The 25,223-nt window shown below is 31.6% G+C and overlaps 2 long non-coding RNA genes across 2 annotated transcripts; both read left to right on the forward strand.

The window, feature by feature from the left end:
* Positions 1-757: 757 nt before the first annotated feature.
* LOC125055638 lies at positions 758-19,813 on the forward strand. The gene is made up of 3 exons (XR_007117938.1): positions 758-2,717; positions 6,091-6,176; positions 19,401-19,813. It is a non-coding gene; the product is annotated as an uncharacterized LOC125055638 (long non-coding RNA).
* A 45-nt stretch (positions 19,814-19,858) lies between these two features.
* Positions 19,859-21,400, forward strand: LOC125055601. Its single transcript, XR_007117926.1, has 2 exons — positions 19,859-20,710; positions 20,801-21,400. It is a non-coding gene; the product is annotated as an uncharacterized LOC125055601 (long non-coding RNA).
* The last annotated feature ends 3,823 nt before the right edge of the window (positions 21,401-25,223 follow it).

The following is a 25,223-nucleotide window of genomic DNA, read 5'->3' on the forward strand; positions in this document are numbered from 1 at the left end:
TGCGTGCGAATCACAATGTTGACATTTTTGTAATCACGCATTGATATATCTCTCTAAGAACATGATCACGAAACCCTCATGTCTCATACTCAAAAAAGAAGGACCAGACAAGGCTTAATACATCTTAAAAAAAGTTGCACAGTAAATGTTTAGAAAGCATATAAAGCCGACCTTTATTAGTTTACCATTTAAAATTATTCTTTCTCCGGTCTATAAGGTAAAAGCGATATCTAAGTCATGGATGTGGTGTTAAGGATACTCAATTACAAATGTACACGGAACTACTTTAATCGAACACACGTATGAAAGTAATAAATTTATTAATTGAGGAAGGTAGAACAATGCTTGGCCCTTGTCAAGGTATCAAAGGACGGGAAGTTTGTTGATTTTTTGTTAAATCGCTCTTAACAGGAACAAAAAATTAAGACTATAATGAATGCATGAGAACACGAATTAATAATTCGGTTGGTCATGATATCAGATTATTTTAAGAACAGTGTTTAACTGTACTTGTAACAATGTTAGTTTTCTAAAGGGTGCATAACATATTTATTTCCAAGTTTTCAAATTGATTCTGATAAAAAAATCTTGTCTCTGGCTGTTACTAGATTATATTAAATGATTGCGTAGTTCCATGAATAATTAAACTACATAGTTGGTCTAATAGTATTATATTTTGAAACCAAAAGCAGTATTGGCCTAGTATATACTATAATATAAATATAATATATACCTAGTATATACTTATAGTGACTTAAGCGTCATCCTTGAGGTCGTGCGTTCGAATCATGGCTGCGCACGGGTGGAATTTTCTTTCTATGTGCGCAATTATCATTTGCTCCTACGGTGAAGGCGAAAATCGTGAGGAAACCGGCATGTTACATACCCAAATATCGGTGGTACGTGTCAAACACAGAAGGCTCTATCTAGGTGATCAGCCTTCTGTAAATTCCTTGATAAAAATGAAATCATAGGATGTTTGAGGCAAACCCCATATAGGGTTGTAGCGCTTTTTATTAGGCACTTTTTAAGTAGGTATTTGATTTCTCAAAAATATTTAGATGATAGAATACCTAATGTAAACACATAGAACATGTAGCATCACTAAAGAGTCTTCAGATACGAAAATTGTTTTTTAGCCATATGAATAGGTACGCTAATTGCCTATTATGAATAATTTAACATGTTAAAAATATATCATAAAATTTCTCTCACAATACAATAATCATATTTCGCCTGGCTTCTTGTTTACGATTTTTTCATTACTCCCACTTTACGATCTCATGGTAGATCTAACTGTACTTTAAGAAAATCGCGTGTTCGGAGATGATAAAATGAATTTTATTCTTTTGTCTGGATTTGTTACAAGATGCTACATCGATTTATCTCAAAATTATCTCCTGACGAAATTCTTAGTACACCTATAATAAAAAAGCTTAGAACGAAGCTTAATTTTTAACGGACTTAAAATTACTATTTGACGTAAAATGCAATTCTACACCGTATTGAGCTGGAAATGATTTTATAAAGAAGGCTGTATTTCCTTAGTTCTGGAGATAAATGTTTAAAGCTCTGGAACTCGAAAAGTTTTTAGTCTTTTTAGTGCATTCTGATTACTCTATTTTAATTTTTTTTATCAGTAAAATGTTTTACAACGTTACATTGCTGTAAAAATATGAGAAATGTCATAGCTATCAACGAATACGATATAAATTTTAGTACAAACCTGAATTTTTATATCATACTAGCTGACCCGACGAACTGTTAGCTGACCTAAATTTATAATTTTATACTGTCATAAATATACAATGAATACAAAACAAATATTAAGTTCACTACTTTATTAATAAATTATCACAAAACGCTAATTTTGTTTGTCGGAAATATTTGACGACCTATATTTATGTCAAAATATATTATTTAAGTATTCGGTAATCGGCCGAATATAATAAAGGCAGCCGAATAGGCCAATTACCGAATAGTAACCGAATATTCGTTGCAAGTCTAATTTGAAGAACAGTGCACCGTAACGACGTGGAAGAATTTCAAATGTTTGAGAGTGACGAAATCAATATTTTTTTTCTTTTATTTATTTCTATTAAATATTCCGCTATTTGGAACGGAGACAAACAAATCAAAAACAATGAAAATTAGTCCAGACGTTCTCGAGTTACAAGTGTTCGAACAAACCCTGCTTTGTTTTATATATCAAAATGTGTCCTGTGCACATCTTTGTCTTGTAAAAACCAAGTCAAATAAAACTACAAAGTGGTACAATGCTTGTTTGATATCGTAATCATTAAGCAATAAGCAACGCGTATTACATATTTATCTCGGTTTTATAAAAATAGCACTGCAAATGGTAATAAATATTGATATCACGCAAGTGTATGACTAACAAATGTAGCGTCTTGTGTCAGTGAGATATTTTAAATTAAATCCGCTTTTAAATCTTGTCGCATTACGTCGTCTGTAAATTGGAAACACCTCGAATTGCCGCGAATAAGTTTGTTTCACTTGTGTCGAGGGGATGTTTTATTCATCCATATGTTAAAATAATATTCCTTTTTTTACTTTCTTTTTCTCGACTATACATTCTGTATGAGTGTCAGCTGTGTTTTAATCCAATAATGTTGCTTATTTTCAGCATCAAAAAAGAATTCCATCGTACTTACACTAGACTAAACAGCCAGAAGTTGAAACAGCATATTAGCTTGGTAACATATAACTTATATATAGTAGTAATATAATAAAATCGGTGTCAATTTAAATCTTTCTTTGTGATTTACGGTGTTTTAAGATAAGATTGAGTCTATTTATAAATCTCCACCGTATCTTTGTATCCATGTTGTCCGTTAGTAGTTCGTCCTCACATTTACACTATCTGATAACGGAATTATTCTTTTAACACGATCTATAAACATTTCTAGCCCTCTAAAATTAAAATGACTCTTACCACCTTATTTAGACGCATTCAAAAACAATTTTGAATTTTTATTGTGTCTTGTGAATTGTGTCTTTATCGTTCTTGTGTGACTGAAAATAATATTAAAAAGTTATTATTATTTTTTACATAACAGTTAAAAGTTATAAAAATAGACGTTGTGTCATTCAAGTACAATTTTTAAAAAATCTGGCCCCAAGTAGAATGTATCCTTTCTTGGTACCATTCTATTCCTGTGCCTGACAACTCCGCAGGACGCGCCTTTGTTGACGACGCACCAGCTTGTTGTAATTACTTCCACTTATATTTACCCGTCATCATCACGATTAGTTTCCGAACCCCAAATAAGTCAACCATACAAAGACAACACATTGTAGTGGTTTGCGTAATCTATAAAAATGTTAGAAGCTTCGGAATATTTTAAATAGATTTTATTGTTTAAAATACAGTAGGTGTAATAATCATATACTAAATAATTAATTGTAAATTTTAAGTAGAAAATTTAAGACAAATTCTAAACTGTAGAACTAACGTTAAAGTACTAGACTATGTATATGTTAAAAAAAATATTTCCCAGAAACGACTTTACAAGGGTAGCTTTTATAAATCTCTATATACTATAAACAAACGAAAGCCAGTGCTTAACAAGCATTTGAAGTATTTTCACTAGCATCAGGCACAATAAATTTCCTAGAAACAATAGCCATACGAGACGAAAGTCATAAACAGTGCCATTTTAAAGCATATACTTAATATCTGAATATGAGAACGAGATGTTTTCTTTTTGCCGCGCCGACTCCTGTGTTTATATTGAGTCTGTACAAACAAATGCAGGCAAGCCATTTCATCATTCAGCACACCATCTCCAACATCCGAGAACACTTCATGACGCAACAGTTGCCGCCACAAAGATATTGAAAAATATTATTTTCTCAACTCAGATTTATACACGCATGTCGGCTGTCACGAGACAAGATTTACACGCTATTTTGTCAACTTAGACAAAGAACTCTTGTCGAAAGCCCGCTAACATGATGTCATACACGCAGGAGTCGTTTTAATTAATAGACCAGAGTTATGGCATTTTTTCGGTACAGTTTCAAAGAAAAATAAGTACCTATTCGTTCCAGAAATGTTTATGGAGCGTTGTTTATTGTGAACGAAACCGAAGACCATTATAACTAAAACGAATTCTTTGTTTTATTGCGCAGTTATAAGTTTTGAATAAACAGCCTTTCAACTCGAACTATTTAGCAAAAAGTTTAGAATTTTCTCTTAAAAGAAATACAAAACACAAAGAATGTTGGCAATAAAGGGATAATGGAATTTTTTAGCAACTTTATATTTACATTTAATGAAGTGGCAATAATTTTCTTTTTCAAACATAGATCATAAACGTAATGTTATCAAACTTTTTGACACTTTTAATAATGCTTATGCTTGCCTTTTCAGTATTATAGAACTAATATAACTAGTGAATTAAATTTTGTATCGTAAGTTTACTGCCCTAAGTGTTCCCCAACTAATTTATTTTGTTTATAAAGATCTTTGTACCAGTTTTAGATTAAAATGATTTTATTTGTATCAATCCACCTTATCATTAAGTACTTGTTTATATGTGAAGATTTTTATAAGCGTAGATAGTTGTTTATATTTAGTACATTTAGATATAACATGTAAATCTTCTTAATAAATAAATAATATCGTCTCTAAATAATTGAGTTCCATTTCTAAAGCGTTGAATCATTGACACAAAATTCCATCAGGTTTTATCGCTTTACGAAGAAAATTAGCATAGCAAGAGCCTTAAAGTGCGCAATTTTCATAAGTAAATAGTAGAACGACAGGTCATCGAGAATTATGTGAAAGATCGATGTTAAAAGTTCTCGCACGTAGGTGCTTTACAGAGAACTGAACTTGATGGATGAAATGAATCTTTTCTAGGTAATTTGAAATTTACGCAAATTCAAAGATTAGTTTAAACGTGCTTTAGGGTTAAATGATTTTTATAAAATTTCGCCATTGAAGTAATTATTTTTCTCACATTTTCTTCTACTTTTTAGTATTTTTTTTAATTAGTCCTGAGAAGCTCAGGGAATCATAATACAATATTAAAAAAAAATAGTATAGATAGTTTAATACTTATTATCTAACCATATAAAGAGTGGCGGATAGTTTATTGCCAGTTCTTCTCGTCCATTCTACGCCCTAAAATTAGAAGCATTTAATATGTATTTCTTTATTGACGTTTATAAGGGTACATTGTGTTACCAAAATAAATAATTGATTTTTAATTTAAATTTATATATCGTTCCAAAACTTATGTTATCTGTGACTCAACTCATGTATCAATAAATTGTCATTCTCCAAATTCGGATCTTTGAAAGAATCAAAATGAAAACGTGAACCGTAGCGACTGAACCCTTGAAGAACAAGTATAATTGACCTCCTCACAATGCTTTATTTAAAAAAATATAGTAATACCGATAAAGGTCACATTTACATCAGTTTAATTAATAACATAAACATGAATTTCATATATTCACCGATTCTTCAATTCAACGTGACAACCCGCAACTCATTCAACACTATCTCATATGCCAAGGAAAATCTCAATACAACCTTATCAAGATTATACCGAAATCGTGTCACACGTATTAAAAACGAGCTTTGTGTATCCGAGTATTATATTGCGAGAGCAGATTTGAATTTCAATTTGCTGGGATAATGTCAGATTTTATCTCTATTAACTATGAGTGTATGAGGCACGTTCTTTTTACATGTTTGATGATGTGTATAACAAACATTGAGGTATTCTTCAAACATATTGTGAACAAGGTAGATGCTATAGCATTGGTCTTCTCCTATCGCTGGAAAAAAGATAAATTAATACTATGTACACCAAATAAAATATCGCCAATTAACATTCCATTGTTATTTTTGGTTTGAAGTGATTTTTTTTTTGTACAGAGATTTGTAGAGTGATAATTGAATGAAAATTGATAGAGTCTATGAGTACTATCTGTGTAGAATCTCCATACGCTATGGCTTTTACCTTGTTCTGAATAGTTTCTTCAGGGGTATATACGTCTAGACTTTTATAATAAACCGTATGGGGATATTGAAGAGTTTGTTTAATACTTCAGAATACATGCCAAGAGCAGTTTGGGTGTCGTCCAGAATTTTGCCGTATAAGCCCTGATCCTGCATAAACACCTGGATCTTGATTGGGGTATGTACCATTTTCTATGTAAAACATATTTAGAAGAGAGACGTGTTGGGTGAATATCTATTACACTGCCTGCAAAAAAATATCTCCTTGTTTCAAAGGAGACCAAAACAGTATTAAACTGTTTTATCAAACGTATTTCTATTATTCGTTTGTACGCTGTGAAAGAAGTTTTTCATTGATCCAAAAACGATTGTGTATTTGATAAAATAGACTTGACTAATACACAAATACACAGTTCTAAAAATGTTTATAGTTATTTCTATCGGTAAAGTCAATAGTTGAACGGCCTTCTGATTAAACTTAGGTACCAGAATTATAATACAATATAATATATGCGGTTAATAAATCTTTAATCGTAAATAGACAGATATTTCAATAAATCTTTAAAGTCTAACTAGCGCCACTGTAGTTCACCATTTTCCATGAGTTATTGAAGACTTTTTGTCTGCTTAAGATTTATAGGTTTTAATAAAAAGCCGTTTATTATATTTATACAATATTAATACTTTAAATACTGTTCTCACAGTATATTCTTATATTGTCGTTTCTATACTAATAGTTATCTTTTAAAATTTAAGATATTAATAAAATTTTACGCTACGTTCACGAAATTAACAATAATGTATTTGAATAAAATGCCAATTAGTTATTTATTTGTGACACACTCACAATACAGAAACTCCAGTGAAAATACTATACTAGTAAACACAAAATATGTCCATGAATACATAGACACAGGCTGAGAAAATAAAACAAAAACAATTCAAAAATTTATGTACGAAATATATCAATCAATCAATCAAAATATGTTTATTCATTTTAGATGCGTCTTAGCGCACACTTATGATATATAAAAAATATATACTTACAACGTAAAAGACTAAAGATTATATTTCGTCATCATAATTCTCATTAATAGTCCATTAAACACTTGAACTAATAAAGAGATATAAAGCAAATTTTTGGTCACATAAAAAGTCCTTTGACGAAAGCGAAATCGCTGAAACTTAGTTCGTCGAACTTGAAAACAATCGAGCGATGTAAATTAAATCGAGTGACGCAGAGGTCCGTACTTAACATCTTCAACGAGCTTTTTACTTCTCTAACAAGTTCACTCAAGTGTTTGTTAGACTCAAATCCTTACTTAAACTTTTCCAAGTTTCGTACGTGTGATGCGTGGGACAAAGCTTTAAGCAACTGTGTGTTCACAGGACTTTCACGGCGATCTTGCCATGTAAAAGCTTAAGTATATTGAGACGAAATCTGTTGGAAATGGACTTTATATTTTTATTTAATCATAAGTTGTTTGTACGTGTTCGTCCCATTTTAATTTATCTTATTTACACTGTCTAAAAATTGCTTTTAATACTTGTATTAAACGTGCAAAACTTTGATGTTTCATACAAATAATTAAAAAATGTGTTTATTCATTTGACAACAATTCATTATAATGTGTAAGATTTGAGAACCCCTTTAAGTAAAAAGAAATACCTGTGTCAGGGTTCCCAGCTCTTCCATAACAAACTAAATTATAAATTACTTAAAATATATATAATTAAATTACATCTATTAATTATTCTGTTTTTGATTTGTTTGACAAATAGACATAGAATAGCTGATAAGGTTTTTCTCTCAATTGAACTCAATCTTGAGGTTTTGATTGCTCTTGTACGCACTATCTTCGTAGCATACACATAACGAAATAATAATGAAAAATCACGTATAAATGTTATAGTCACATATTGAGACAATTTTTTATGAGTGAGTTTGGTCAGAGATTATAAATGTAAGCAGCTCTCCTGCAATATGAAAGTCGGTGGAATTGGAAAATGCATGGCCAGACCCAATATTTGCATGAGAACAAGCAAAATCCCATGCGAGTATTTTGTGAATCAAAAGTTCTCAAGTGCAGACGTAGGAAATTGGCTTCCGAAGACCAGACAGGGTATCTGCGAAATTACTTCCTTGCGGATCCAACAGTAGAGAAAACTTTCATACGCTATTATCGAAATTAAATTTAGAAACTTTGGATTAGCAAATCTAGCCTTACTTACGATTTTTTTTGCAAAATAAACAAATGAATTCGCCTTACGCAAATACATCGTTGCCGAGAGATGGATTCCCAATTTTGTGTCTACGTATAACAATAGAGCAGTGTTGGCCTAGTGGCTTCAGCGTGCGACTCTCATCCCTGATGTCGTAGGTTCGATCCCCGTCTGTGCACCAATGGAATTTCTGTCTAAGTACTCATTTTAACATACAGTGAAAAAAAAATCGTAAATAAACTTACATATCGACGAGGGTTAGACGGCATAGAGTGGAACGGCGTGTATTAGGCACAGAAGGCTGATCATCTCCATGCATATTAGAAAATTGAAATGATCACGAAACAGATAGAGAAATTTAACACGCAGACATATAAGGTTGTAGCGCCCCTGTTTTGTTTTAAATCAATTGAAGTTCCTTATAACGCAACAATAACGCGACACAAGATTACAATAATATGATATTCCAGAAAAATTTCTTATTTAATTATTTACTTGATGTGACCTAAAGCGTTACATTTGACGAACAAGTACCACGTAGTATATTATATATAAATTAATTTTAAATTTTATTGCAATTAGTTCATTTAAGTATTTATTCAAACAATAAACTTGCAAGAAATACAGTATAATTAAAATAATTAAATAAATAACAGACGGCCTTGACACTTTCGAGCGATCTCTTGCAGATAACCATTGTGAGGAAAAAAATAAGTTAAATAAGGTGAGCGCCAGAAGTGCAAAGCTACATAGTATATACCATTAATTACTTAGACATAAAGAACGGAACAAAACAAAGCAATTAAAACGTACGCAGTTAATGAAAAGGACAATAAAAAAGCACACATGAATCACGATCAATTTAGTTAGATCAGTTAGTACGAAAGTTAGGGATATGATGTGGACAGGTGATGCTTGTACAGTAGAGATTTAAAGGAAGATAGAGAAGGAGCTAAGCGAAAGCTAAGGGAAAGGAGTGAACTCCATAGCCTCACTGCCACACACACCCAATCACCTTAAAGGATTCGCCAAAAAAGATCAAGAAAATCAGCCGAGTTGCCCGTACGAAACCCAATATTATATTTATCGTCAAACAATTATATGTTAACATATAAAGTGGGCTCTATATCTCAAACTATAAGGAATGTTTAACAAAATTCATGGATTTATTAATGTTGAATGAGAATTTATTGTGAATGGTTGTCAAAGCTAAGGGGTTCTCGACTAAAAATGTTCCTTAATAGCAGATTTTAATAAACACATTTTTTATCTGTATCCAACGTTTAGCTGAAAGGGCTCACAGGCATTCACTGCGGTGCTGGTGGCTTTACCAATTGGTTATCTCACATCTATGGCTTCTTTCAAACAGCCTTTAATCTGTGTAATTGCACCTTTATATACCCGTATCACTACCGCTGGGCGAATACATATCAGTGCTACAGTCGCGTTCATTTTAACTGGTATAAGTTATTGAAAATTACCTATGTGTTTTGTCTTTCGTTTATACGAGTACTATACATTAAAAACCTTGAATACACGCGTTTTTTTATGTTATCTCACTAAATACTTCAACGCTTCAGTAAAAGCGAGTATGGACGGCAGATATTAGCTTTTTTACTTGGATATGATGTGCGCGAAGTTGAGTTGCTTGATTCTTTAGCTGAAGTGATTTTAATGAATTTCGGTTAAGAGTTAATTCCTTCGAACAATTTAGACTGAATCACAAATTGATTTTCGTTCTTTGTGATGTAAACTAGGATATTTCGAAAATTTTCTTAACCTAAAACAAATTTAAAAATGTTTGGTCCCCGTTTCTGTGTACCTTTAACGCTGCCAGCATTTCCTCGCTATATTGTGATACTTATTCGTTCAGCCAGGAAAGCACCAGCTCTGGGGTCACCAGTACTATCTACCAGGCGCCAACTTAAATCTTTATTAAAATGTATAAACAAATTTTATAATTTTTAAATATATGTATATTCAACCTACTCTATGGGCAGACTATCACAGCAGAACCGATTTCTACAAATTTGCTTTGGAAGTTGATGTAAGAAAAATCAGAGGAAAAATGGGTTTTATTTAGAAATTTATTCTATAAACTTTGAAATCTCAATAGGTTTGCCTTTGTTTTTATATGAACTAATTTACATTAACATCATTAAGTCATTACTGATATCTACAAACCAGTTCACAAAAAATCAAAGTAAATTCACCTGACCGACATCCGATTGAAACGTCGAGTCAATGTTTCGCAAAAACAGGAAATGTATTGGGCAGGTGTATTAAAATACGCATAAAGGAAATTTATGTTTATGTAACTTTGATGTATTCAAATTTTAAAATAGATTGATAGATAAAAGTTACACGTATTTCAACTAAAGAATTATTTCTTTGAAAGGATTAGAATGTTATGTTTCTGATAAAAACTGTGTTTTGTCTGCATTTTTATTGTCTATTAACAATTTTTATTTATACGCACGAATATACTGCGGATAGACACAAAGACTTTAAATGTAGCAAAGCAGCATCAAGTCCTTTTTGCTAAAGACTTTCCTAAATTTGCTTCAAACGATTTTCAGGTCATTTTACCACTAATCATTTTAACAAGATATATAACATATAATTTTGATAAACAGTTTCGTAATTCTCCAAACATTGAACACCTCCGTCGTCCTTTTGTTGTTAACGTCGTATAGTTCTAGATTCGATTCCCGTCGTAGCAGTAATTATTTACCATACACTTACTGATGTTAATAACACGAGTATTGAGTATTTAAGAAGTGTGTCGCTGTCATATCTTTACTTATTTATGATAATTTGACTATTAGTTTGAACTTCGAGGTTTTAACCCAAGTAGCAACCGATTTTTGACTGAGTCATAATTCTGTAAAGACCTCAAAAGGGTTGAATGCAACAGTGAATATAATGCGTATATTCCGATGACCTGCTAACTTAGTTTCGTAATGCGTGGGGTTGGGGCTAGGGAGTGACGTCATCTTCCAACCCCTCCCAAGATGAGATCATCCACTCTCTCCGTAACATAGCTATAAATACTATAATACGATTAATATGTTTACGAGAAATTACTCTTTTTTAGATTATTTACTTCATTACGTAAATAATCATAACCGAGAATTTGCATTGTAGCTGTGCCTATTAAAATGAGGTACCTATTTGCAATAGCCTAATAAGTTTTTGGAACTAACAAATGTATAGGAACTAGCAAAAGTAATTTGAACAATTTTAGGTGACAATATGAGTATTATAAACCAAATACCATTTCGATTTATTTCGATCAGTACATGTAATATATATTAAAATAACTTCATCTTAAAATCCAATAACACTATGCATTAAATGCAAATCGCTGAGATTAAACGTTTCTTGATCCTCAAGACTTTACCAGTAATTATTATTATACCGATAAACAGTTATGACTTGCCATTACAAGTAACCACAAAGCTTCGGGACAGCTTCTATTGTATAGGTAATATCATATAATATTAGCGTTAACTTCGTATTAGAATAACCCCGTCGTAATTCCTTACTTTTAATGAGGGTCTATGGAATAAATCGTAAAGACCAATCCTCTTATAAAACGGTATAAAGTGTATTTTTCAAATGGATTTTTGAGTGCTCACAGGTTTGATGGGCAAATCTAAATGATCGAATATACTGAGGTGAAACGTACAGTTTACACTCTTTTTACTTTTATCGCTCGTGATAGTAAAAAGGTAGTATATATTTTAATTCCGCGCTTTTATTGCTCTGTTGAGATGAAGGGTATGAAAAATAAAGCGCCTTGTTGTTTTGTTAAGGCAAACGTGATGCGAGGTAATTTTTCTCGAGTAGAAAATCGATTAATCGGGGGCAATGTATTATTTAGACGTGTCTAATCCAACAATTGTTTTGCTATCAGAGGAGTTCGATATAGTCTACGGGCTTACAAATGGTTTGGTGTCCCACAGACCATTGTAGTCTGATCTGATAGTGTGAATTATAACGAAAAATTAAGAGTACATTTAAAATTATAATTGTATATTAATTACATACAATTATTATTGATGGTTTTTGACATATGAAGTCTTTGCCATCTGTGCTTAATGCACGTCATTGTTGAATCTAATATGTATAGATACTGAAACATATTTTAAAAGCACGCCTTTTAAAGTATGTTATTACATTAATTTACTATGAATCTTATCAAAATTTACACTTGACAAATATAACATTCTATTCAATAATATATCATAGCAACATTCACTAACATTAACTCCGCGTTATAAATAAAAGGGAATAAAACGGGAATATAATAAATATGCAGATTTGAGAATCGATAGGTTTCAATATTCCTTTCAAAGCTAAGGTTGGCATCAGTCTGATAAATCGCTCGCTGAAATAGCCTTAATTTTCTCCTTTATGTCTCGGGCACACATGCTCGTATAGATTTACGTTTCACAGCTAACTTTCTTTATAATACTATAAACTAAGGTGGGGTAAGCTATTAAATATAACTCCTTTTAATTGCGTCGCACCTGCTGTTGATTGAAATCTGTTTTGGGTTTATTACGAGTATACAAAGTAGTAGGATAACATTTTAGTAGCCAAGTGTTGAATAAAAATAATTTAAATAAAAAAAATGTGTGCGTGTACTAGGTGTACACACGAAAGAAGTGAAATTTCTTTATGACCTTATTTTTCGAAAAATGATCTACTATATGAAACTTTACAGAAATTGGTTAAATAAAGTTAAATTAGATAAAGTTTAACAAAAGGCTTTTATTATCATAGACATGAATACAAATACAATTATTTCATTTTAACTTATTACTGTACTGCTATGTAGTACTAAGATTATTACAGAATTTCATTAATTGTAATAGAATTATTAGTATTACTATCATTGTTATCGTTATTATATATTTTTGTTACTAATGGCTTCGAATCTCTTCGGATCAACCGTGGGACAAGAAAAAGATGGCGCGTAACCGAAAAATGTGACAAATGTGTGTAAATTTTCTCCCATACGTCGATAAAAAAGGTTTCACTTCAAAAAGATGGCGCGTAACGGAAAAATGTGACGCGTAACGAAAAAATGTTACACTAAATTTTTTTCCAACCCCGATAAAGAAGTTTCACTTTAAAAAAATCGGTTGTCTGTAAAGTCGGTTTACTGACGATAGTTGAACGTGACAACGTCATAAGAAAATACTTATGGAATGGTTGCATTTTTTTCAAAAGAATTTTTTTTTGTTTGATAGATATTTTGTATAGATATAGAGAAGGAGGTAAATGGAAATCACAATTGAATTGATCAAGTTACATTTATTTGTACGCATAAATACAATTATGTCAATGTTGTGCCTCTTTGTCGCTCGTTCCGCGCTCTCGCTTGCACTTCAAGCCAAATGGAACGCCTCAGAGGTAACGCCTCGCCGCGAGGTAGCGCCGCATGCGTCATGTTTTTTTTGTGCGTGCAGCCGGCTCCATCGAATTATAAGACGTTGTCACGTCAAAAAAACATAATGAAATGTATGAATACTATATAAAATAACGAGGAAACAATACAGCTATTTCAAATCGCGAAATGGAAATAGCTATATCTTCGATACAATCCGAAAACTGTTGATTAGTTTTTTTCTAATAAAAGCACATTAGCTCTCATAGGAGGCCTATACCAGCCATGTGTACCCACCCAAGGCTTAATTTAGCTAGACACCCTACTAAATACTGAACATATATTTCTTATATTATTGTATATTGTAGGTTATATTATTTTCAAGACAATTATACATATCTAAAGGAATTCCATTACGGGCTAAATTAATATTAAAAACACAACTTCCTTCTAGGCATTATACAATATTTACTATATAATTTACAAGTTTATATAATATTTTTTATTAGACAGTATATCCTCTGTTAGGTTTTTCATTCTATGAATGTTCCCTAGGATTGCATAATTTATAAATATAAATCAAAACTCATAAGGATAAATACAAAAAAAAGGATAATTGAAGAATGATTTGCATAATTACCAAATTTTGATTTTCGCAAATTAATTAAGGAAAATAATGGGTTTTTTTGAATACTTTAGGATAGTTTAGTAATTAAGTCATGTTTCTGACCTTAAAGCATAAGGAAGTATTTTTTATATTAACACGTTCCTCACATCAACACCAGCTATGCAAAAACTCAGTTTTGTATCGCGCAGCCCAGACATACAACGACCACAATTTAGCCCTGACTTGTTTAAGCTTTTGCGGATTAATCTTAAAAGGAGTTTTAAGAATATCCATAGCGCTAAATCACCTGCATCATGAGAACAACCCACATATACACCCTCTCTTTCACACCATTTCAAACACAGCACAGTCGAATTAGGTATTAAATAATGTTTATTGACTTTTTCCTTTTTTTATATTTTGTAATAATGCTCTGCTTCACGTTTCTCACATCAACACCAGCTATGCAAAAAGCTCAGTTTTATAATATCCATAGCGCTAAATCGCCTGCATCGTGAGCACTCCCCACATACACACCCTCTCTTTCACACCATTTCAAACACAGCACAGCCGTATGTCAGCAGTAGGAATACGAAATAAATAAATAAATATTTAATTTGGCTCCTGATGCTTTTTGTGATGATAGGTCGATATAACCCGTAGATAAATGTTTTTGGGAAGAAATAAACAGGCAATACATTAATTTTAACTCACATTTATTAACTTAACTCTAAAACGGGTTTCGTTGTTAACAAGCTGCTTTATAAAAATATTATACCATAGCAAATATAACTATATTATATCTACGGCAAAAGGCCGCAGACATCAACCGGTGCCTAATAAAGCAAAATATCCCATTTATCTAACATAAGAATTAAGAACCGAGTAAGGGCAAAGATTGCGATGAAAATATCTCTAAGCTCAACCTTACTTCTTTTAAAGTAGATTATAATCAAAGTAATGTATCCATAAAACATAGCTGTCTCTTGACGCTAGTCTGGAGCTCTCAGGTAATAGGTATTTGAAGATTCCAAGTTTTAGTATAAAAGTTGGAATAAATGATAAATAAAAATCTTTATAAACAACTAGAAAAGTTTGGGGCGCATTCAATTTTGGTTTTATGTTCGTATAGAACTTTATTGAAAATATCGGAAAACAGTACAGATATTTGCTTCATTTATTGTGTACACAATAATTACTGTCTCCGCACAACATTATAAATCTAACATTGACCGTATCTATTAATTAATTATCAAGAGGCTGTAGAACTCAACAATAAATAGATGAACTATTTGAAACGCGGAAACTACATCCTTATACTGAACATACTTAACCTTAAAAATAAAATAAAACAAACAGAGAAAATCCTGTAGTTTCTGTAGCAACAGTGAAATTTTTAGTCTAATAAGTGCGTACGGGTAAAATAATTAACAAATTAATCAATCGTGAGTCACGAATTAAAATTACAACTATACGATTAAATTCCCACGAATTACGACAAGAAAAGCTATGTGTAATAAATTTTTGTATCTACCTTAATTATTATTTATGGTCCTGAATATATTTTTAAAGGATGCTTTTGCACGCGATCGCATATACATTATATGATGTATGAGCCAAGACTATATAAATCAATGCTTATATTAGGCATTTTATATTTGCTTTTCACTGGCATGTATTCCGTAAATTAAATGAAAACTAAGTCCAATATTTTTTGTATACAAATGGTACTAAATTCATGTTATAATAAGTTTAAAGCCTATTAAATACTCATAGTAAAGTTTTAGTCTAGTTAAAAAAAGTTTGTGATATTAACTTACTTTGAAAAGTAAGGTTCTTGCAAATATTTTAATTTAGACTCATTATAATGTCGGCGAAGTCAGCAAGACTTGCTTTTTTTACACGCTATTCTTAACGGGCGGATAGATAACTCATATTTTGCTGTCGTTAATTTCTCTTAAAATTCCTCCTCCTTATGCGACAAGATACACACAATTGTTCCATGTGCCTCGTACGAACTCGAATTACCTGCATAATTCGCCAATGTTTCGGGTTTTATCTAACTATGACACCAATTATGAGGATTTTGATATTTTCCACCTCACCAAAGAAGATGTGAGAAAGTATTTGAAGAGGCGGGAAGACTCTGATTTTGTTTAAGCAGTAATTTGAAATATTAAGTATTATTTGTTGTTTCAAATGTTAAATTTCAGTTTTATTTAGTTTTTATATATATTTTTGTCTATTAATGTACTTATTTGTTTTCTGTTTCGCATATATTGTTTATCTATGTAATCTTTTTTGGCTTTCTGTATTGTCTAAGTTTTTGTTTTAAAATATGTATGTAAGCTGTAAGATAAATTATTAAATAAATAAACTAAATATTAGTCTGCTTTTAATTTATAATCACACATAATACGATATTTTAAATTTCCTTAGTGGTTTAGCTTAGAACCGTCACATACGACATTCAGGGGAAGTGATAGACGATATACGAAAGGCAAAACTTTTCGTTTAATTGTGATTGGACAGAGGGCTGTCATTTGGTAACGTATCATGTCGCATGACTAATCAAAATAAAAACGGAACACACCATCATTTTGTATTTCGTTTTGCATTCTCACCCCCCTGTCCCCTGTACCGACAGGACTCTCGATCTCTAATGAGTTTTTGAATAACGTGATCTGAAATTTGCGTGCTATTGAGAGATCTACATCGAAATTGAGCTAAATGACGACTTAATTGTTCAAATGGGTACTCCGTTTGTTAGCCAAAATTGATGTAATTGGTGTAGTTATAGAGTACCTGCGCTGATCTCAGCAGACAATTAAAACCTCAAACTATTGTATTTTTAAAGGTTTCTTAAAAGCCCTTTGGCATTGAGTGTCCATGGGCGGCGGGATCAATTAACATCAGATGAGCCCTTTGTCGCCTGTACTATAAAAAAGAAAAGAATTTGGTTATGTTTTCGAAAGTAAATATACAATTATATATGTATGGTAATTTAAAAAACTGCCTTATGTATGTAAATTAAATCTATATAAAAAACAATGCAATGCTTAGTTTAAGTTAACAATTAAATAAGTAACGCTAAAATCGAATTGTTTTTTGCAGTTCAAAAATTTATACAGCGGTTCATGGCCACTGTACGGCTATTAGCAATAACAAAGTACTAAAAATTTGTGTATTTTGAGTTATACAGGAAGATATGAGCATATCTATCGTGATGACTCATATATGTTTACAGGAAAATCATATATTATGTTTACGTCATTATTATTCAACTAATCTATACGAGTATAACGTTATTATAATAATATTTTTCAAACCAATTAGTCTGCCGGATATTATAAATTTTCGATTCATAACAACAATCGATAACTAACAAACAATGCGTATAGGTTAACTTGGATTCGATTTCTGGAGAAAAAATGACAATAAGTTAACTAAAATCAGCACAGTCGCTGAAGATATAAATTCCTTTTTCTGTAATATTAAGAAAATATTTCTTATTTTGAAGTCGAAAAGGACGCAATCTGATCATTACCGGTCGATTTGCGAGGGAAAACTTAGTTAAACATTGACATTAAATAATGATTGCTATTTCCGAAGCCACCATCGCTAAATTGGCCGCACATCTCGAAGTTCTTGCTACAATGAATTCTATTCGAATAACAAATTCAGTGGTAATATAGTCGAAAACAAAATTTATAGAGAAATCTATGTCGATAGATTTGAGTATTATTTAAAAATAGTATTTTGGATAGTGTGTGAACAGTGTGTTAGAGTGCACATTCATGATTCTTAAGTTCTTTTTAATAGCTAAATTTACATACTATCGCAAATCTAATTAATATGTAAATGCCGTCACGAATCGTGAGCTCCGTATAATCGACATACATAGCTGTATGTCGATATAAAACTGGTTACGCCTGTCGCAAAATAATTTTGTCTAGGACCCCAAATGCACACAAATTTATATGAACGTTACACATACGTTTCTGTGTTCCTTTCGCTAATCTATAGACACATAAGCGAATAATGGCAGGGATCAGAATGTCAGTATTTTGATAAAACAAACATTTAATTTTGTCACAATGGAATGTACAAGGAAAACATCCAACAAAATATCACTGGTTTGACCTTTTAAATGATAGCAATAATTTAAGATAGGTATTTTATTATTATATCAGTCTATAATATACATAATATATTTAAGCTATGAGTGGTTAATTTTATACGAAAATTCGATCATAATAGTATTTCGATCATTCTAAGACAGAGGGTTGGCTTTGTCAGCTTCCATAACTATGACTAAACTAAAAATACTTAAATCAAACGGATGGTTGTAGTGTCAAAAGGCATACCTATCTACTGACTGGCCGGTCTAAGGTCATCATAAAGACGCTAAAATTCGCCAGATCCAATTGGATCTGCGCAACTGTCTTATCAGCTAATTAGCTTAGTTGCGCAAGATTGACGAAAGTGTCGTTCTCTTCTTTTGGAGACCAAGACTCACTTTGAGTTGCACCAGCAATTCAGCTAACTAAACAAAAAGGAAAGCCGTATGAAAACGATCAAAGTAAATTACATATAATTTACTTTAATGTGAGCCTTTAATTAAGATAACTTCATACAAGTATAATCTCCAATCAAAAGTAACTCATACCGAAAACAATGTGCTTAATCAACATGCCCACGATAAATATTTATTTTTACGTTAAAGACTATCAGTTGATTGAGAAAATGTCCGACGATCTTTGTTATTGGACAAATGACGTTGTGGAGAGAGACAGGGCCGTATTAAAATAACTGGGGGCCTCATTTTTAAAGTTAAACATTTACATGGTAAAAAATGTTAACCGTATCACCTCGACGTCCGTCGTTCCACAACAGAGCGTTTTCTAAGGCAGTTTTTGCCGCGCACCACCACTATGTGGAACCAGCTGACCACAGAAGTGTTTCCGAACCAATTCTACTTAGGGTCCTTCAAGAAAAGAGCGTACCAATTCTTGAAAGGCCGGCAACGCACTTGCGAGCCTTCTGGCATTGTGAGTGTCCATGGGCGGCGGTATCACTTAACATCAGGTGAGCCTCCTGCCCGTTTGCCTCATATTACATATAAAATACTAAACTTTCAGATGTTTAAATAAATTTTCATTTCCCCTTTTCAGTAGAGACTCTTGGAATATGGGGTTAAATTGCACAGGCGCTGATTAAAGATTCAAGTTTGCGTCTGGTTAATAGTACCAGCGACTCCAGAGCTGTTGCGTTCCTCGCTTAACGAATAAGTATCGCATAACAGCAAGGAGTTGCTGCCAGCATTAAAAGCCACAGGGACCAAACTTTTTAAATTTATTTTAGTTATCTATTTTCAAGTATTATTATTATTACTTTTGGTTAAGAATATTGTAAATACTAAATTAATTATTATAATATAAATAATAACAATATCCCTTGGACCATATACACAACTAAAGATATAGAGCATTCTTAAATACGCAATACATATTGTCTAATATTACTAGATTTATTTTTAATTTCTGTCGAATAGCTAGTCTATTTATATTTCACGTTCATTCCTATAAAAATACATGATAATAATTACAATAATAATAATAATTATAATTATGTACATGTCCATATCGGATTTTCTATTACAAATGAGGCCCCAAAGTTACAGTGCCGAACAATCTAAACTTCTGAGATTTATTACTACTGTTACATTCAACGACTGTGCTCGTTTGTATCAATACGAGGCACTTCGAAAAAACCTTTTAGCGAAAAAGTATTCAAAGTCATTAATGTTTGGGTCCCTAATTGCAGTTTGTAAGCTTCGATTAATAGAGATGTATTGATATAGTATCGGATTTATTAAAACGTACTTTAAATTTAACCAATACTGTTTTCACATGCTAGGTATATGTGTATTACACCTTTTAATTACTTGTTATTTATTGGCAACCAAGGTGACGGATAAAAGGTAAATCAATTAAAAAAAGTAACGATTGCCGGCGTGACATCGTTCGATAATAGGAAAGTGTACTTAAATTGAATGAATTCACCTAGTTTTAAGGTTTCATTTTTTACTCGGAAAGTGATTGGTCGTAATATAATAAGTAATTTAAACATTTCAACATTATCTGTTATGTTTATTATTTATATAAATTATGTTAATATGGGTTTTCCCTCCGACATCTACGTAGTCACTACTTTTAATGATTATCATTCACAAATTATATATATAAGGGTCACAAACATTCATGTTGTTTTATTTATAATATTTTAATCATTTTTTTCCTTACAGTGGTGGCCTGAATATCGCAAAAGCGATAAAGCCACCCGTTGAATTCCATATTATTTAACTATTTTAATTGTTTTTTAGGCGTAGTGATATAAGGTGAGCGCAAGAAGTGCAAAACTACATAAGATACACAATTACTCAAATTACTGATTTAGCTAGGATAAATACATACCGACGAAGGTAATGCTAATGGTAAAGATAATTAATTGTGTATATATATGAACATATTTTATAATTTATTAACATAAACAAAACAATCTCCATTTTCAGGGAAATACAAACATGGACTACATATTATTGAAATATCGTTGCATCGGGGATCTGTCACTATCGTTATGTCACGATATAATCGATGGGGCCTAAGTATTATTTATGGCGCATGGTGGACGCGTCTGATATTTGTACTGAATCTGATATTGATCTATTACGCCTAGTTTGGATTGAAACTATAACTATATTCCAAGCTAATATATAACTGTTAAAATTGTTCCAAGCACTGACTAAGAAAATTATTTAAAATTACGAAATACAAACTGTAAAAATACAAATTATAGTTTGTTGTCTTCATCCAAATGCTGTTATAATTCTATACTGTAGATTGTACGTGCTACTAGAATATAACTTGTATTGTTCCTATGAATGTTAGCCCTTTAAAAAGGCTGCTCTAGTCCTTTTTAGGTCTATATAGTCAATTAATGTACACCTTATTATGTACACTTGTGAAGAGACAAACAGCACAGTAAGGAAATCAATACAATTTTATTTATTTATTTTAATTGAATAATTTATAGTTAATAATTACAAGTCCATTGCATTTCTGGCTTAACAAGGTGGGCGTCAAATTAAAATGAAGGAACAGTTGGTATGTTTCGTTTGATTTTCATCTGTCAAATAACAGATTGTAAATAATGACATCATCATCCTTTGTAAGAGCAAATAAAACAGTCGGCCATGCGCCTGCTCACGTAATACTACGGCCGTTTCGGACGTCCGTCCTTATGAAAGAAATAAAGAGTCTTTTATCTTTATTCCCACACTTGTGGCCGTATCGTCCTGGAGACTAACCATGAAACCATGCTGTGGATATCTTAACAGCTTTCTACGTATACATTTCTAGCCATAGAAAGTTATTTTAATTTAATTTTCTGATTTTGCACAGTTTATATTATTCATTGCTTGTATCTACACGGTCCATCTGTCCGTGTGTACGTGATTCACTTACGAGACACCGATTCGCTGTGTTGGGACTTGCAGTTACATTTAATATTGAAGCAAAATATTCTTTACTGTGTTCAACTAGAAATCGTATTAACCATGAAATATTTTCATGTCTCAGTTAATTTATGATAATACTGCAATCTGGTACTGTGTATGTGAAGCAACAGTCTTGTAATGAATGTCAGTTAATATAATTAGATCAGATATTTAATGAAAAATCTTACATACAGAACGCATACTTATAAATACATAAGGAAAACAAATTTTCCTCAATAACATTTAATTAGTCCTCGTAATTAATATATCCTGTTTATGACAATAAGTAAAGTCTTGATTAGCAACATTTCCAATAACATACCTAACTTAATTTATTACATACCTTACATATTCTTTACATTCATTTACTTGTCAGCTACTACCGTAGATACAGTTAACAAATAATATTTGTATTAGTCCCCAAGTAATTATATATATATTTACAATTTCTGTTTTGTAATATATCTTATTATTCTGTATAATGTTTGGGGACACAATCAATTAATTATCGGACTAGATCCTGTGTACCGCCAAATATTTCCGTTTTGATATTTGTAAATATGTGAGGAACATGTATTCTAACTTTTTTAGTATAGTAGTTTTATTCTAAGAGTACATTGTCTTTACATATAATTATTTAACTAATGTAAACAAAATATTGTTAACCTATTTTAAAAGAGTAAGTGTGGAGTTTCTTGCCCATTCTTCTCCACACAAAACTACCTTTTGAAAGGGGCAACTAGAATCTTCTTTATATTTTATTTGACGTACTATTTTAGGTGGTCTAATTGAAATAAATGATTTGACTTAATTTGACACTCTATGTACCTACAATTAAACTTTCAACCAACCATATGATCATAAACGTTTATTTATTGTTTTGTTTTATTATTCTAAAAATTCCATGACTGACTTTATAGTTTGTGCACCTCTTATAAGCATGAAGTGCTATAAATAAGCGGTTGAATACAAATGAAATAAATAAGTACAAATTCACTTTGCCATATTATGAAGTGATAATCAGCTTTCACCATATAAATCAAACAACATCTATCGCATAGCATTGACGAGAAAATAATCAAATGACGAGTGAAATGGGGGGCTGAACACAATTAGTAGTCGGAACACGAAAGTTAATGATGTTAATCCTTAAGCGAATTGAGGAAATTGCGCCCCAGTTCCGTAGAAAACGACTGATTGGGCACTAGGTCGATTACCGATTAGAGTAAGTGTGTGTGATAAAATTTGGCTTTGCTTTTGAATATATATTGTGTACTAGGGATGTTATGGAGCTCCGTTACCGTAACCGAAACAATCGGATATCCGAAATAAATATATATCCGTAACCGTAACCGTATCCGTTTCACAACTTTCGGATAGTTTCGGATAAGAGCACAGTCCAAAATCTAGATAAAACTACATGTTTCGACAGGTTGTTAATGGTTTCATTACTCACAAAAATAATTAAAAAGAAAACATTTAATATGTTATACATAGGTTATAAGTTAATATGTGCAATGTATAAAGCTAAATGTTTTTGTAAAGCTATTAAATTTATTGCACTTTTATTTTAATAGATAAAACTGAGGAGGTTTATAATAATTACTTACCTATATGACCGATTATAAGACCAACTGATAACCTAGACTATATGAAACCTATATATAAAACTAAATTATTACATACTTTTTGTGTTTATATTTTACTTCAATCTAATAACCGTAACCGAAACTATCCGAAACTAACGGATAATCCGAAATAATTACATATCCGTAACCGTATCCGAAACCGATATAATTTTATTCCTATATCCATATCCGTATCCAGATCCGAAATATCATATCCATAACATCTCTATTGTGTACTACGCCTATTAAAACCGAATTTATATAAAACTGTGACATACTTGAGGTGGTAATTTCAGGTTTTCGTAAAGATTTGTATAAGATAAACGTTGGCAGTTTTGGTTCCCAGAACGCCTATGGTATAGTTTCTACAGGTTACCAGTGTGACACTCACTGATAACAGCCTTGCGATTCTGTAACTCACTTTTCGAACTCACACAGTGGTTTTCACAGCGGCGGTCGCGCTACATAATAAACAATAAACTACAAGCGCCCTCCTTATCAGAATGCCAAATCATAAAATGACTGCTTTACGACTAATTTGAGCGCGACCGCCGCTGTGAAATCCGCTGTGTGAGTTCGAAAAGATAGTTACAGAATCGCAAGGCTGGCCTGGATGGATTAAGAAACTTATTATCGAAGTAACACATTTAAAACGGGGCTTCCATAAACGCTTTAAGATTTTTTTTCTCCTTCGAATTCATGTAAAATTTTACCTTGTAAATAGGAAAAAATATAAATATAGTTGGCTTTGGGGAGACCCCGGTGAGAAATAACATTGGAATTCCATCTTATTAATCATACATTTATGTTTTTTTTAACAAAACATATCAAATATAATATCACATATTTATTGGCTGATTAATAGAGTATTAAAAAGTATTAACATCTCAGTTTTACTAAATATAAATATTACTATAGTTTATCCTTTTTATTATTCCATGTTTGGAAGTAAATAAACACGTGTTTTAATTATAATCAACTTATTAATTGAGTCCATAAAAATACAAAAGAACATATTTGATTTACTTGTTATGAACGAAATCCAGCAATACATATAACATTTTAACATTTTATTAATTATGCTATAGGGAATCAAAAGTAAAACGCATGGTATATGCTTACAGCACTATACTTTTACAGCACCCGTCTTATATTCACGTATTTTATTATTATTTGAGTAAAATATTTATATTTTAAAACTACATGATATATATTATGTGAATAATTTATCTATCTTAACATGACTAAAAGTTTCATGTTAGATAGAGGAAAATATTTAATGTAAATACAAGAAGCGGTCAGAATAAAAACTGGTTAGTCCACTGACGCATTCGTTTGTACGGTCAGACTAACAAGTATACACTATTTGATAATAGATATTTTTTTTAATCTATGTTTTTCCTTATATTCTTTTTGCGAGATTGGAATTGTATCTATAGTCTAAAATTAATACTACAGCTGTACGAAATTATAAAAGACTAGTTTGTTAAGCCTTAGTAGTATTTTTTAACATATTTATTTAACTTGTAAGAAAGTACGCGTCTTACATACTTACGTCGTATACTGTATTCAAGTTATTAAGTTTTAATAATAATAACAATTGTACTTAACTACTAAATTGAGTATTGGTAACCAAAAAAAGTAAAAGTTCTTAAAACGCCGGTAATGAACTCGCGATCCTTCTAGCTTTGTTAGAGTCCATGGGCACTTTCACTTAACATCAGATGAGCCTACTGTCTTTTTGCACCCAAAAAAATCATAAAAAGATGAAGGGGTGAGGCAGAAATAACAAAATATTTTTGTTTTATTTT

The sequence above is a fragment of the Pieris napi genome, chromosome 13 (assembly GCF_905475465.1).
Source record: "Pieris napi chromosome 13, ilPieNapi1.2, whole genome shotgun sequence".
Classification (NCBI taxonomy): domain Eukaryota; kingdom Metazoa; phylum Arthropoda; class Insecta; order Lepidoptera; family Pieridae; genus Pieris; species Pieris napi.